A 17,655-nucleotide genomic window follows, 5' to 3' on the forward strand; every position below is an offset into this window, starting at 1 on the left:
TTGGAGATTTTCAGGGCATATTTTCCAGTAGAATTTACACATAATCTAGCGGGGATTTATTCCAATTATATGTGAGTGAAATGATCTCATCCAAACTAGATAATTCATTTTTGGTCAATGCTAGTGAAGAGAAAACTACAACTTTATATCCCAGTATAGTGAAAAAATAGGGGGACTCTACTTTCCCACTACTAGTATGTTGGTGTAGGTTTGATGTTGATCTTATTGCATAATCTCGAGGAGGAGTTTGAAAAACATCATAGCCATTTGAATCTTCCATTGGCTGCGATGACAATACTTTTAAGAGAGCTAAAATACCTTCCAAGAACACCAACCATACTATTATCAATAGCACCTTGACAACCCCATCTGCAATTAGAACAACGGACAATAGTAGTCATATTACAACTTACAATCTAGTCTGTTAACCCAGAAAAAGTTTAAAAGCTATAAGATAGGAAGCCCAAAGAGTGAACTCATAGTCAATGTATTATAGGATGCCTACAATTGTTATCATTTCAATGATGATTTGTTCCCTACAACAATTTATGAAAAAAACTTTTTCACAAAAACACTTGAAAAATTACTAATCTTTAAGAAAACTCCTTAAGCAATAGGAGCTTTTTCACATGCAGAGTTCTCGCTGCCTGTATTTTAGGAATTAAAAATAGAATAAAATTTTCTCACTTAAGTGTTTGGGCTCATGTGTAAGAAGTAGATATTGAATCCTAAAGTAGTATGGTCCTTGGTAATTAGATTATTGCTACGAATATAAAATCTAAAGTATTTTATCATAAATCATTTCTGGAAATAGAAGAACAAGATTAATATATAATTCCATGGTAAGTTAGCATTACTAAAAAACACAAAATGAAAATGATCTAGGTCATCATGACACATATGAGAATAATTGTTAACGTATAGACCATGATGATCATAAATTTGACAATAATGAATTGCCACACTATACTTCCTAATTGATTTCCTAGAGGACAATGAGAATGGTTCTTATGGTGTAGAACTCCCAAGTCATGGTAAAAACTTAGGTGCCTAATAAGATTTGCAGCGTTTTAAAAACAATATGACATTTAAATAACAAAAAGAAAATATTTCCTTCTCTTCCTGCTGATCATGCAAAGGCGGTTCTTTGTCTTGAATCTCAATGCAAGGTCATCTTAAAGATACCTTGAAATATGGATGCCTCATAAGTTGGAGGGAATAGACTTTCAAAATTTAAGAAGCATAGACTACAAAGTCTCTCAAACAAGCCAAACCCTACACAACATGAATGATTCAAAACAATTGTGCCTTGTTTACGAACCAACATGGTAGGGAGCATGGATCTGTTGTCCACTTGATTATCAAGGAAAAAACCTTTCTAGAGATATACATGTAGAAATCCATTATATGGTTCACCTCGGTTTTAATAAGCCTCTCCTTTGATGGCTAAGGGAATGAAGGCAATTTTCTAAGCTTTAAAAGGTTTTCTCTTCATGGTTTGGGTACTTGATTTTCAGAAAGGCCTTGATTGGGAGGCCTTAATTAAGGGGTAAATACTTTAAATAAGTCTTTAGATGACCTTGATTGGAAGATATTAATTTAGGGATAAACACTTTCAATAAGATTTTAGATGACCCCATCTGACATGGATCGATACTTTCTACAAGATTTTAGAAGGCCCCATTTGATAGCGGTCCATATTTTCAACAAGAGTTCTTGCCTTGTTAGGAAAATACTAAACCAAATGGAAACAAAGGAGTGAGAATTATCGTTCACCATATAGAACCATGGAATTTTATAAATGTTTCAAAATAAAAAACAGGAAATTTATGCTTATATAAATTACCGCACTTGATTGAAAGATAAATAATTTATGCATCATACAGGAAAGAAGTTAAAACAAAATTTTCCTTGAAACAAAAGCTCAAGGCCTTGGGAACGTAATTACATTCTTAGTGGAATGGACAGGATGACATATCTTTCATGTTTAAAAATCACAGGGTTATTACATTGATAAAAGAAATAAAATGGAAAAAGATGAAGGATAAAATTGCACAAGTTATACGATCATGGTGCACCCTATCACCTACCTCAAGATTTACTAGGGTGTTCATGATGCCAAACCCCCAATCTGGATCATCAAACATTTCTAAAAACTTGGGAAATGAGATACTTGGTCGTTTCATCCTCTCCATGAACTTCCATCATGTCATTGACTCCTTCTGATGGAAGATAGACTGCCCTTAATAGTATAATTTAGAATTTTCATCTAGCTTCCCAATCTGTGCACCAATACCCTTTGTTGAATGCCACACTAAAGCATCAAAAGCATAACATTTTCTCTTCTTTGGGGAACCTGCACAAATGGGGGAAATAATGGCATAAAACAATCCCAAATCCACTCTGCATGATCCTGTCCCATCCAATACACTTCACACTCTTTCATTCACTGCCTTGACAACTCCTTGGAATGTTTATGGCTTGAGAAAATGGAGAAATCTCCATAAATTTGTTCAAGAGATGATTTGAGGATGTTTTTCTTAGATACACCTTTGTCAAATTGAGAAATTTGCACTTTTGTTTTAATTAATTCCCTTTTTAGAAGATTTATATCATAAACATTCAATCTAGTTAGCCTCTATAAGCTTATGATATCTAGAGCACAACACAAGTATTGTTTAGGTGCAGTTTTTCCACTTCCTCTTGTAAACCTGCCTGGCTCAACGACCAATATTTCTTCTTCAAAGATCACATTACCAGTTCCCATCTATACCTCAGCTTCAGAACCTCCATGCTAGTATGCTATTCTAATCATTTAAGATTATACAAAGCTCTTCTAGAGGTGCTTTAAATGTGTAATATCATCATATAATTCCACCGTATTTGTCATTTTGAAAGCTTAGTTCAAAACTTTCTTAGCTTCTATAGTTTCTCTAGCACCCAACAATACCGCCACTTTGTTGAGTTGAGAACGACAGTGATTAGGCCAAATAGAAAGAACATTTTTGTACATTTTTACAACTCTTTGATACCTACCCACAACTCCAAAGAACCCTCCAAGATTATACAAAGCATCCATATGATTTGGCTTTAGGTCTATGGTTTTTTGAAACTCTTATATGACTCTCTCATCCTCCCCCATGGCATGCACGACCTACCCAATATCACAATGTGCATCAACATAATCAACCCTAAAAAATATAGCCTCGTCCAAAGCCTTTTCCACAGCTCTATACTCACCCACCTTAAAAGGTGCACTACCAACAAGTTTCAATGCTCTGTAATGGGTTGAGAAAAGAATTGGTGTCTCTCTATAATTGGACTATTCATCTCACATAATATGTTATAATCCACCTTTGTATTTTCCATATTGAATGCATAATGACATTCCACCTAAGAAAAGCAACAAATATGCCTGCACCAGAGAACAGACACTGCCCTATTTCCTATTGCCTATAAAATCAAAAGAAATGCCTAAGAACATACCAAAAGTGAGTGCTCATAAGAAATACTTAGTGAGGTACCAAGTGAAGATATTCAATCATGTCCTCTATTTTTGTGGTCTTCTCCCCACAATTCAACACTGAAAAAAATATCATCCATCGAATTCCATCACATGCAACTGGGAAAGTTTCATTACTTACAGCCAAAATCCCAAGGGTGTATTACTTCCTTGTTTGAGATTTCTTCCCAATCTAATCATCTGGGACCATCATGTTTTTCATGGAGCCAATCCTCCAAGTTACCATTAGACATGAAATCATATACAAGAATTTTCTCTATCCCAAATAATCATCAACCGAGCAGAGGAACCAGATTCTCATTGAATTCATGGTTTCTTAAAGTCTGCATTTCTACTAAAAACATTTTCTCTCTAGGTTTTAACCCCATACAGAAATTACCTGCATGCGAATTCTAAAACTCATTGTAGTAATTTACAGGGTAAGTTCCTCAGACAAAACACCAAAGGACACTGCTCACAAATAGATCACAGATCAATACACCAGTATTGTTGACGTGGTTAAAACCCTCAAAGAGGGAAACAGTCCACGGCCTGAGCCAACACAACCACTTCAGGAAATTTATTAATAAAAGAATGAAAATTTACATAAGCTTCGCTCATGAACAGTTACCTACAAATGACCCGCCATGCTCTTTAAATAGAGATCATGGACCAATCGGGTGTTAAGCCATGAATCAAGTGTTAGTAATACCGAGGAGAGAATGAACCGTCGGATCACTACATATCATGACAGTCAGATTGTAAGTTACAAAAGTACATAGTAAAGAAGCACACTTTACCTAACTCTACACTAGACTAAGTTATACTTAACTATTTCCTATGTGTCAGAATATCCTAACATCCCCCCTTAAGAACAACTTGGGATAGGATTGAAGGATGTACAAATATGACACAATAGGAGAAGGAAGGAGGCATTAAAGCCTATCCCCCCTTAGTGACAACTTCCTAAACTCCAACCATAAATCGAAGTTTAGTAAAATTCGCCTCTGTGAGAGACTTTGTAAATATTTTTGCAACTTGATCATCTATTGAACAATATTGCACTTTAATAACATGGTCGTGAATGAGCTTTCTGATGAAGTGCATGTGCAGCTCAATGTGTTTATTGCGCTGATGTTGGACTGGATCTTTGCATAGTTGAATGGAACTTTGATTATCACACCAAAGTGTAGTTGGATGCTGCTGCCAAAAGCCAAACATTGACAGGATTTGACGAAGCCACAGGGATTTCTTACTAGCTTCTACGGCACCACGATACTCTGCTTCTACTGAAGAAAGAGAAATCGCACTTTGTTTCTTACAAGCCCATGTAATAGGTCATGAACCAAGAGTGAACACATAACCTGTAGTAGACTTCTGATCATCAAGGTCACCAGCCCAATCAGAATCAGTGAAACCAACCAATAGAGGAGATGCTTTTGCACTGTAATGAATCTCAAACTGAATTGTACCTCAAACATAATGAAGTATTCTTTTAGCTGCTTTCCAATGAATTTCATGTGGGTTTTTCATAAACCGAGAAATAAGGCCAACAGCAAAGGAATGGTCAGGACGAGTATGGGTCAGATAAAAAAAATTTCCTACAAGTTGACAATATAAGGTAGCATCAACTTTAGGGGAAGTACAAGTGATTGAAAGTTTGGCTCCAGACTGAAAGGGAGAAGGGGCTGGCTTATAGTCTTCCATGTGAAAATGGAGTGGAATATCACATGCATACTTGGACTGAGAAAGGGAAATACCTTCCTTGGATTGCATGACTTGAAGACCAAGAAAATAATGCAAGTGAACTAAGTCTATCATTTCAAACTTCTTTTTAAGGCTGGACTTCACATGGTTTATAAGGTTGGGATCACTACCAATAAGGATAAGATCATCAACATAAAGAACAAGAATGATAAGAGACTTTCCCACTTTCTTGGTGTAGACAGTATTGTTAGAATGACACCTAGAAAATCCAGTTTCTAAAAGAAAGCTATCCATTTTGGCATACCAAGCCCAGGGGGCTTGCTTGAGACCATAAAGGGATTTCTTAAGACGACATAAAAGGCTAGAGTTTGTTTGTATAAAGCTAGTAGGTTGTTCCATATAGATTTATTCATGCAAGTCCCCATGCAAGAAGGCATATTTAACATCCATCTGATGGACCTTCCATTTGAAAGAGGCAAGAAGGGAAAGAACAAGGCGGATAGAGTTCATTTTGGCAACAGGGCAGAAGGTTTTAGTATAGTCAATGCCTTAAACTTATGAAATACCCTTAGCAACAAGACAAGCTTTATGTTTATCAACTTTTCCATCTGGTCCATACTTGGTTCTGTAAACCCACTTGCATCTAACAAGTTTTCATCCCTTTTGAAGGGTAACAAGATCCCATGTATCATTTTCCAATAATGAACTATATTCTTCATTCATAGTTGCATCCCAATCTAGATGGCCTGAAGCTTCTGCAAAGGTGTCAAGATCATAATTAGCTGAAGCTTGAGCTAGTAAAGAAGAGGCTCTATCAAACTGAGAACGTGTATGTCGCTAATCTGTAGGATCACTGGTAAGAGCACCTGCTGCATCCCTAGTAGCACAGACCCATTTTAGAAGCTGAGGAGCTGAAGGAGGATCCTGAGAAGGTGGGGGAGGATTTTCATCCTCACTGTCATCATCTGAAGAAGAAATAATTTCAGAAGTAGAAGGGATAGAGAGAGGTGGCACATCCGTCGAACTAGGCTTGCAGGCCAATATATTTTCAACAAAATTTACATATCTTCTAATGATAACGTTTTTGGAGTTAAGTGGAATAAGTTTGTATCCTTTGACATCTTCAGAATATCCAACAGAAATATATTTTTCACTCTTAGGTTCTAAAGCTTTATGTTTCTCATCTGGAATATGGGCCCATGCTTCACTTCCAAAAACATGAAAGTGACTTAAATCTGGTTTAATTGAGCTCCATGCTTCTTCTAGAGTGATATTCTTTAAAACCTTAGTAGGAGTGTGATTTATTATGTAATTTGCACAGTTAATTGCTTCTGCCCAAAAATTAAGACTAAGTCCTTTAGATTGAAGCATACAATTAGCCATTTCCTTTAAGGTGAAATTGTTCCTTTCCCCTACACCATTTTTTTGTGGAGTATATGGAACAGTATGTTGCATTTGAATTCCATTCTCAGTGCAAAAGTTGATGAATTTGTTGTTAACATATTCTCCACCATTATCAGATCTTAGCTTAAGAATTTGATGTCCAGATTGTTTTTCAACAAAGACCTTAAAGGCCAAGAACATGTTAAATACTTCACTCTTGAGTTTTAAGAAGTATACCCAAGAGAATCTGGAGAAATCATCAATGAAAGCTAAGAAATAATTGTAGCCAGAGAATGAAACAACTAGAAGTGGACCACATAAATCACTATGCACAAGTTGTAAAGGGGCTGAGGTGTGCCAAGAGGCACGTTTTTCAAAACTATCTCGATGATGTTTTCCAAGTACACATCTGGAACAAATACCATCTCTGCAAGATAACATTGGAAGACTTGTCACCATATTTTCTTTACATACATTCTGAAGGGAGCAATAGTTTAAGTGACCAAATTGCTCATGCCAAAGTTTGCTCACTTCATCATTATGAGCAACAAATACCAAGGGAAGATTTGATGACCCAAAGCTGTTAAACTTATACAACCTTTTAGAATCATCAACAATGCCAGTAGCTAAAATCTATCTAGGATCTCTTAGGTCCTTAATTACAACATCGTGAGGTGAAAATTCAATGATTTTACCTTCATCTGAATGAGTTATCTGATATACAGATAGAAGGTTGCAGGATAAGGTTGGAGCACATTATACATCATTGAATTGACCATTGTCTATATGAACAGTTCCAGTCCCCAAAACACTAAGAGATCTATCATCACCAACATATATATTTTTGGTGTTACAATCATTTAAAGAAGAAAACATGGCTTTGCTTTTGGCCATGTGATAAGAAGCTCCAGAATCAATGAGCCACTCATGAGAATGAGAAGAAGAAGATACATTTAGTGCATATCCAGACCGAGATGTTTGACAACCACATGCAGAAAGTGTTATTCCTGAAGATGAAGTTGAAGTTGTTGAGTGCTACAAATGGATGTTATGCTTCTTCATTGCTACTTCCAAGGCTTCCATCTTCTTAAAGCATTTGGATTCTAAGTGGCCATCTTGATTACAAAAGTGGCAATGTCTATTAGTATTCTTTCCTTTGTTTTTATTTTCCTTACCCTTTTGTTGAAATGATTTTTCATTTTGAGACTGTGTTTGGTTTAAGACCATTCTTTTTTTGATACAACTTCTTAGGATTCTTTGAATTTGGTTGTTTCTGGGTGGCTAAGGCTTTCTTAGAAGAGTTTCCAAGATTAAGAAGACCAAGATGTAATAGTTTTTCTTGTTCTCTTATTAAAGAATCACAAAAGGCATCAAATGAAGGGGACTTGTAGTCTTGTCCTTGAGAAATGAAGCCTTCTCTTATAGAATGGAAGGTGGAAACAAACACAGAGTAGGCTGGTCCCAACTTAGTAAGAATGGAATAGATAAGGTTACCATCTTCTTTCTTAACCTTAACACCTTCCAAGAGAAGTCTAAGGGTCTTGAACTTGGGCAAAAAATCTTCAATGGAAGAAAAATTATTGAGGTCCAATGTAAGCAACTCATTTTCGAGTTGATGGGCTCTAAGTTAATTTTTAATTCCAAAAAATTTAGTGATCTGTTTCATTGCTTCATTAGGAGTATCAAGTTCTTTGATATGGAATCTAAGGTCTAGAGAAATAGACATCCCTATCAACCCACGTGCTTGATATTGCATATTTTCCCATTTGGCTACCTTATCTTCATCTTTCAGTTTGGTTTCTTGGCCTGAGGCTATTCTGTAAAGACCTTTACTTCTAAGTAAATCCACAATGTAGGATTGCCATTGGAAGTAGTTGGTGTTCTCAAGAATAACTTGGCATGGAATTTCGATTTTAACATAAACTGAAGATATATATGTTGAAACTAAGTGTTCCAATGGAAGGATGTCGAAAAAATAGGCTGATTAAAAAAAAGGGCTCTGAAAATGGCTTCCGGATGAAGTTATGGCTTTTTGAAGAAACGTTGTTGAAGATGCCGACGAAGTGCGGGAATGTGCGGGAATGAATGATAATGTTATATTTTAAAAAAATCCACCTCCTTTCCAAACTTAATCTAATTAGCTCAACGAAAAGAAAGACTTGAACTTAAGACCTCTATTCTCATAAGGTAGCTTTGGACCAAGTGAGCTAGATTAAAAGGTTAGCAATTTTTGGAAAATAGGAAGGGGTTTTTTTTTTTTAGTCATTGAAGCTTTGGGGTGCATGCTTACTTGAGAAAGCTCTTTTTTGCCTACAAAAAAAAAAACACAAAACCCAACATACAAAAAAAAGCAAACCTTATGGCTTGAAGTTAGCTTTAGCTGGAAATTAAATATTTTCCTCAATGTTTCTGATTTTCTGAGATCACATTAAGGCGCGACGGAGAAGATCATATGCATGAGAAAAATCCTTCCTTTCTGTTTCTGATTTGCCCAGATCACACAGAGCCACATGGAAAAGAGCATACGCAGAAATGAAAGGTATACATCTGGAAATAAAAAAACAAAGAGCTAAATAAACCGAAATAAATAGAGAGAAAATAACTAAAAACTGCAAATAAACATTGTATACCTCCAGATCTTGAAAATGATGTAGCTAGGGCTACCGGAAACCTTTTTGCATCAAACGAAAGGGCTTCCTCACTGGAACTAATGCTCCTAACACAACAGAGCAGCCCTCTCGACCCGAAAGAAGTCAATAAAAATAGATCTAAGAAATGATAGTCAGATGCAGTTCTACCAGCTTCAGATTTATATCACCAATGGATGCGACCCTCAAATAGCTCTGATACCATGTAGGAATTTACAGGGTAAGTTCCTCAGACAGAAAACCAAAGGACACTGCTCACAAAAAAATCACAGATCAATACACCAATATTGTTGACGTGGTTAAAAGCCTCAAAGAGGGAAACAGTCCATGGCCTGAGCCAACGCGGCCATTTCAGGAAATTTATTAATAAAAGAATGAAAATTTACGTAAGCTTGTATTGTGTATGGTTACCTACAAATGACCCTCCATGCTCGTTAAAGAGAGATCATGGACCAATCAGGTGTTAAGCCATGGATCAAGTGTTGGTAATACGGAGGAGAGAATGAACCATTGGATCACTATATATCGTGACAGTCAGATTGTAAGTTACAAAAGTACATAGTAAAGAAACACACTTTACATAACTCTACACTAGACCAAGTTATACTTGACGATTTCCTATGTGTCGGAAAATCATAACACACATAAAAATAAACAATGCGAGAGCATAACACATAAAACACATATACACAGAGATATTCCCCTGGATCCCAAAACCGAGACTACTAGTTTGATTTTTCATTATGTTCCTTTCAATGTTACAATACATATATATACATGCCGAAGCATCCAATACCATGGACCGAAAACCATTGTGCCAAAACCATGTGCGAAAACCATGCACAAAACCATATGTAGGTTTGCCCCACCTAATATAGGGTCCAAAAAAAATTTCCTTGGGGCACTGCCCCAGACCTCGTAGAGGGGGGCTACCCACCCCCCTCAAACCCCCTGTGACCCCCTCGCTACGCAATCGGCATAACGAAGGGGGGGCTCCACCCCCCCCTCTAACCCCCTGGTTAACTAGGGGATCTAGTGATGGAAAGAATATAACACAAACCAACATTCTCTCACTTGTTGTTTTCTTTCCACATGAGAGCTTAGTCATTTATCCAGCCCTTCAATGCCCATTGTTTCTCTACACCAAGAGAACTTCTCAGAGCTAATAGGTTTTTTCAATGCATCTGCAATATTCTTCAAAGTGTCCACCTTTACCAACAACACCTTTTTGTCTTATATCATATCCCTCACAAAGTGATACTAAACATCAATGTGCTTTGTCTTTGAATTATAAGCAGGGTTCTTTTCAAAGAAAATTGCACTTTGGTTGTCACAGTCTATCCTTATATCTCCTTGTACTAACCCCATACTTGAACACAATCTCTGCAACCAAACTGCTTCCTTTCTTACATGAGTGGCTGCCATGTATTCTGCCTTTGTAGTTGATAGTGCCACTACAAACTGTTACTGACTCAGCCAACTGACTGCACCTCCAAATAGGTTAAACACATACCCACTTGTAGATCTTCTCTGATCTAGATCTCCAGCCCAGTCTGCATCAACAAAGCCACGAATATCCAAAACTCTATTCAATCTTGGTCTTCCTTAGTAGCACAAACCATAATCACTAGTGCGAAGCAAATACCTAAAAACTCACTTCATTGTTGTACAATGCTCCTTCCCTGGCTTTGACATAAACCTACTCAGTACTCCCACTGCATGTGCAATGTCTGGTCTAATATAGACCATCGCATACATCGAGCTATCAACTACACTTGCATATGGAACACGGGGCATGTCCTCTTCCTCTTTTTATGTCTTGGGACATTGTTCAGCAGATAACTTCACACGTATAAAAATACGAACCTTCACTGGTTTAATATCCTACATATTAAACCTATGTAGTATTGCCCCAACATACTTCCTCTGGTTTAACCAAATCTTCCTCTTTGCCTGATATCTTTTAATTTCCATGCCCAAAATATAGTTTGTTGATCTAAAAATTGGGCACTAAAGACTTCTTGTCAAGCTTACAAGAACCTCTCCGACTCCCAAAGCTTATATATTCCCAAGACCCAAATGATTAACCAATTTTGGAATTAATAATGTGCTTGAAAATAAGGTGTATGCCGGTGTTTATTTTAAAACTAGTTATGTGCTTTAAAATTCTTTTGTTTATGCTGATATAACATACATATAACAGTAAAATATTACATCAAATAACAAACACATAAGACAGCAAGTTTAATATGGAGTTCACCCAAAACTCTTGGGCTACGTCACCTTGAGCTCTAGTCAACTCAACTAGGCTCTTTGGGATTATGGCAGCAGTTCTCTTACAAGCTCCATGCTCAACTCCACTGGTTTACACAAAACACAATGGGCTTAGAACACCATCTTATCCTTGGCTTTGAAGCTCTCGGCTTTCTGGCTCTGGCTCTGGCTCTAGCTCTCGCTTTGGCTCTGGCTTTCGGCTCTGGCTTTGACTCTTGACTCTTGTCTCTGGCTCTGGCTCTTCGGCTTTGGCTTCTCTGAGCTCTCTCTTGGCCTCTGCGTGCATCAATGGTTCACTCGACCTCCAAGCGACCTTTAGCAACCTTCCAGGGACCTTTAATAGCTTTGCTGCCTGTCAATCGTGCTCTCTAGGATTATCACTCTCTTAGCTAACAGCTCTCCTTCAACGACCTCTAGCTCTCGCCAACAACTCTATCAATAGGGCCTTCTGGTTCCTTTGAGGCATTTTCCCAGCTCTGTGACTTCCCTAGTTGTTTCTCTATGTGTCATTACTCCCCTGCGGCTCTGTGGCTTCTCTGCGCATTGTCTATTCGACTGGCCATCTAGCTTTGTGGCTTCAAATGCATCATTGTTTGCAAAAAATCCCTGCTTGCAGCGTGGCACAGTGATCAGGGGCTGTTACAGACGGATCGGGGCCTTCTTCCAAGAAAAAACCTAAAAATGGAGAAAAATCCAATACATAGAGATTTTTCCAAAATTACACTATCCAGCGTGAATTTCGGACTTGAAATTTCATTAAATCTCCCGTATAATCCCAATTGGGTGCGGCCCTTGTCACTTATTGAAATCGCAATCGCATTATCCCTGCTATCGAGGATCCCTGATTACCGATCGCCGATAACTGATTTAATCTGGACCATTGATCTGATCCCTGATCAGATAGTCTAGATCGCATCGCATATCGCTATCGCATCGGCACTTTGTGTCAGGGATTGTCGATTTAATCCTTTCCATTGATCTCATTTCCGATTTGATGGCTGAGATTGCACACCATGGATTGGCAATCGCATGTCGCATATGGTATCGACCCCTTTTATATCACTGCGATACGATGTTGCGATGCGATATATCGCAATCGTAAGTCACATAGTCCCGGGGTTCCTTCCCTTATCTCATAGCATCACCGACGCCAATCTACCGATGCTGATATCGGTGATCACAATGTCACATCGGCACGGGGTCCTTTCCTTATATTATTTTCATATGCCTTCCTCCGACCCGATATATCGGGGATCGGTAATAGGGGGTCTCTTCTGCCTTCTCTTTAAGTCTGCCTCTTGGACCACACGGATGCGATTTTCCTTTATAAAGCCTTTTAGGCCATTTTTTGAAGATTTTTCCTCTTTTTCAAAGGAAAAAGGGAAACTACTTTATGCGATAACTTCTGCATCTGAGGACCATTTTAGCCCATTCAAATTGCATTAGATTCATAATGAAAATATCTACGCAATGGGACTATTTCCAGGAACATCCTTAGACTTTTATTTTCCTCTATGAAGAACAATTAGACTTAGAAGTCTATCCAAAATCCATTTTGGATAATGCCTTCCCACTAAAGAACTTTTGGTCTCAAAAAGACTGATGTACTGATCTGAATAGTAAATGAGAGTAATAACACCCTCTTCTTTCAACCTCCACACACTTTCCTTGCATAGTGCCTCTGAACCAAAGCCCTTGACCACCTTCCTTCTTGGATGTGCTGGTCCTCCTAGGAAGAACTACCCTCTTCCTTTCCTTCCTGCAGAACTCCTGTTGAGATGGTCACAAAAGGTAGTTTGAACATTTCTTCCTTGATCATTGATCTAAGGTGGCTTAAACAAACTTGAAGTACATCTGCTTCACAAAATTTCTATTTGTACCAGTTTGAAAAGCTATCAACAACAACTGTTAACAACAACAGAAACAAAAACAACAACTTGATGGACTAAACTCCTCCTTCAACAAAAGAAACAGATTTCACATCTTGTGAATACCTCCATGTCTTACATCTACATACAAATGATGGACTAGATAACAAGCCCACAAAACATGCCTTTAAAATAAATGACCCTTCAAGTCAAGCATGTAGAAAAAGACCATTAGGACTCTTTTTCAAAAGATGAAACACTTCATTATTATCTCCATCTTGGAGACCAAGTTAACTTCTCCCAAGTCAACATTACATGCATGTTTAAAGCAATCAGCCCTTCAAGTTAATTACACATACATGTTCAAATACAAGGAAAACATCAACATCCCTGTATGCATCTCATGCTCATGCATGCATTTCATCCTTCAACTTTCACTTAAGTACACTGTACTTTCGAAGCTGAAATGAAATATAATGTTGCAGCAACAAAGTGAGCCTCCTACTCAACTTTTCCATTCACCTTCTTGGCAAAAACCTGCAACTTGCATCTCATTAACAAAGAAATGAAAATAGATGCATCAATATACATGCAATCTTAATTGGATAAGAACTCTAACCATTTCTCACCAATCCCTTTGAAAGGTACTACCTTTGTCTGCACATTAGCATCAACATGTGAATCATCCTAAAACACATCAATCATGGAATCTTCCTTTCCATTTCTTCCATCTTCTCTTTCCACATTCTTCAGCTTTTGTGGAAGCATTTTTGGATTTAGAGTCCAACACTTGTCAGCAAGATGCCCTTGATTATGGCAGTAGGTGTAACACATGTGCATCCTCTTGACAGCATGATTTTCCTTGTCCAATGGACCTTTGGCTTCTTGCTTCCTTTCCTTCAAAAGTTTCCTATATGTGGCCATCCCCTTCCAACATCTAGAAACATTATGGTTATCCAAACCACAGAAGGAACATGCAATTCTTTTCCCATACTTATATGGAAATTTACCATGCTGAACATAATCAAAAGGAAAATGTTTAGAACCATATTTATACCTTTGTCTTTCACCTTTATTGCCTTCCTGAGGAGGTAAATCAAATGAAGAAGTGGCTCCCTCTCAAACACCATCAATCTCTTCAAGGCTGTTAGAGTTTCCACAACTCTCTGGTTCAAGTGTGTGCTTTTGAACACCTACATCCTGCAAATGATGTTTCAAGCTATTGCATTCCTCCTGAATAAAATCTTCACACTCTTGAGGTAGAGGACCTGAAATTAAACTCCTTCTTGGAACTATTTCAATGGCCTTCATGGTAGCTTTGGAACTTCCTCTATAACATTTTCCATAGCCAAGACCCAAATACTTAGGCCTTTCCTCAACCATTATTGGCTCAATGATACCTTGTGCATGTCTACGCAAGCCTCTTCCTTCATAGCCTATATTTGACATTAGCTTGGAACCTATGCCTCTAGTATGCTTTTCAAAAGAACCAATATAAGCATTCTTAGAAGAATTTGAAGACAAACTGGAATGGTTTACCTCTTCTTCAAGATAATACTTGACCAAGGCTTCTTTGGTAACAAAGAGCTATGACTCCAACTCATGCATCCTTTTCAAGTTCATATTTGCAATATGAAGTTGCCTCTCCATTTCCTGCAATTTTTCAGAAAGCATCTGCTTCTCTTCCTCCACGGAATTCAACTTCTCTCTAAGAATGTTGCTCTTCCTTCCGTCCTCATAAATTTCTCTCACCATATCCATCACGGTGGCCAAGTCTTGCTTCATGTCTCCATCAAAGACTTTTGTGAAGAAAGAAGAATTTGAGGACTCACTTGTAGAAGTAGTCATTTTACCAATGAATAAAAGAACTTCAAACAAGATAAATAAAGAGCTTATTCAACAACCTTTTGCAACAAACCTCTTGTTCTTCAAGGATTTCTTTGAGGTCCTTCGGAACAAGAAGAATGCCTTTAGACCTTCTTCCTTTTTGTCCTCTCCTAGACTGAGCTATCATTAGCTTTCCCTTCACCTCTAAAAACTCAAACAATCGTCAATCTGCAAACAAACATACAATCAATCTCTGACTCTTTAAACACCTTTTAGACAAGCACTCTTTGCTCTATCAATCAAGCATTCTGATATAACCTTCTCTGAAGGTGGGGTTAACCAATCGTAAGCTCTGATACCACCTGATTTGAAAATGGGGCACTAAAGGCTTCTTGTCAATCTTACAAGAACCTCTCCCACTCCCAAAGCTTATATATTCCCAAGGCCCAAATGATTAACCAATTGCGGAATTAATAATGTGCTTGAAAATAAGGTGTATGCTGGTGTTTATTTTAAAACTAGTTATGTTCTTTAAAATTTTGTTATTTATTTTGATATAACATACATATAACAGTAAAATATTACAACAAATAACAAACATATAAGGCAACAAGTTTAATATGGAGTTCACCCAAAACTCTTGGGCTATGTCTCCTTGAGCTCTAGTCAACTCAACTAGGCTCTCTAGGATTATGGCAGTAGTTCTTTTACAAGATCCACACTCAACTCCACTGGTTTACACAGAACACAATTGGTGTAGAACACCATCTTATCCTTGGCTCTGAAGCTCTCGGCTTTCTGGCTCTGGCTCTAGCTCTGGCTCTGGCTCTGGCTCTGGCTCTCGGCTCTGGCTCTGACTCTTGGCTCTCGGCTCTAGCTCTGGCTCTTCGGCTTTGGCTTTTTTGAGCTCTCTCTCAGCCTCTGCGTCCATCAATGGTTCGCTCGACCTCCAAGTGACCTTTAGCAACCTTCTAGCAACCTTTAGCAGTTTTGTTGCATGTCAATTGTGCTCTCTCAAATTATCACTCTCTCAGCTAACAACTCTCCTTCAGTGACCTCCAGCTCTTGCCAACAACTCTATCAATTGGGCCTTCTGGTTCCTTTGAGGCATTTTCCTGGCTCTGCGGATTCCCTAGCCATTTCTCTACGTGTCATTACTCCATTGCGGCTCTGTGGCTTATCTGTGCGTTGTCTGTTCGAGTGGCCATCTAGATCTGCAACTCTGTGGCTTCAAATGCATCATTGTCTACTAAAAACGCTTGCTTGCAGCATGGCATAGTGATCAGGGGCCGTTACTAAGGTATCGAGGCCTTCTTCTAGCCAAAAACCCAAAAATGGAGAAAAATCCAATACACATATATTTTTTTGAAATTACACTATCAAGCGTGAATTTTAGACTTGAAATTTCATTAAATTGCCCGTATGATCTCCATCAAGTCTGGCCCTTATCACTTATCGCAATTGCAATCACATTAGCCCTGCTATCGAGCATCACCGATTGTCGATCGCCAATTTAATCTGGAACGTTGATCTAATCCCTGATCAGATAGTCCAGATTGCATCGCATATTGCTAACACATCGGCCCTTTATGTCGGGGATCATCGATCTCCTGACCACCAATTTAATCCTGGCCGTTGATCTCATTTCTGATTTGACAGCTAAGATTGCACACCACGGATCAGTAATCACATGCCACATATGGTATCGGCCCCTTTTATATCACTGTGATACAATGTTGTGATGCGATATATCACAATCGCATGTCACATAGTCCCATTGTTCCTTCCCTTATCTCATAGCATCACTGACGCCAATCCGCCGACACCAATATCGGAAATCGCAATGTCACATTGGCCTAGGTTCCTTTCCTTATATTATTTTGATATGCCTACCTCCGACCCAATATATCGAGGATCGGTACTCAGGGGTCTCTTCCACCTCCACTTTAAGTCTGCCTCTTGGACCACTCTGATGTGAGTTTCCTTTATAAAGCCTTTTAGGCCATTTTTTGAATATTTTTCCTCTTTTTCAAAAGGAAAAAGGGTAACTTCTTTCTATGGTAACTTCTGCATCCGAGGTCTATTTTAGCCCATTAAAATTGCATTAGATTCAGAATGAAAATATCTATGCAATGGGACTATTTCTAAGAGCATCCTTAGACTTTCATTTTCCTTTGTGAGGAACACTTAGACTTAGAAGTCTATCCAAAATCCATTTTGAATCACGCCTTCCCACTAAAGAACTTTTGGTATGTTGGGTCCCTATAATACTAGTGATTACCCCATTACTATTGTAGTTATACCCCTTATTAATATTGTTGTGCCCCTATTTCCCCCATATTGTTATTACTGTGCCCCATAGAATCCCTCTATGGTTATTTTTGTGGCTTTATAGTATTATTGTTAGGTCAGCTGGATTATATTATGACTCCTTAGACTCCTATAT

General features: G+C 38.1%; 1 pseudogene; it reads right to left on the reverse strand.

The window, feature by feature from the left end:
- Nucleotides 1-1,994: 1,994 nt before the first annotated feature.
- The window catches only part of LOC149244500 (putative TPR repeat-containing protein At2g32450), a 95,082-nt pseudogene continuing 79,421 nt past the window's right edge, over nt 1,995-17,655 (reverse strand).

This window comes from Pinus tabuliformis, chromosome 8, assembly GCF_031772625.1.
Source record: "Pinus tabuliformis cultivar Carrire ecotype Pingquan chromosome 8, CPIR1, whole genome shotgun sequence".
Taxonomy (NCBI): Eukaryota; Viridiplantae; Streptophyta; class Pinopsida; order Pinales; family Pinaceae; genus Pinus; species Pinus tabuliformis.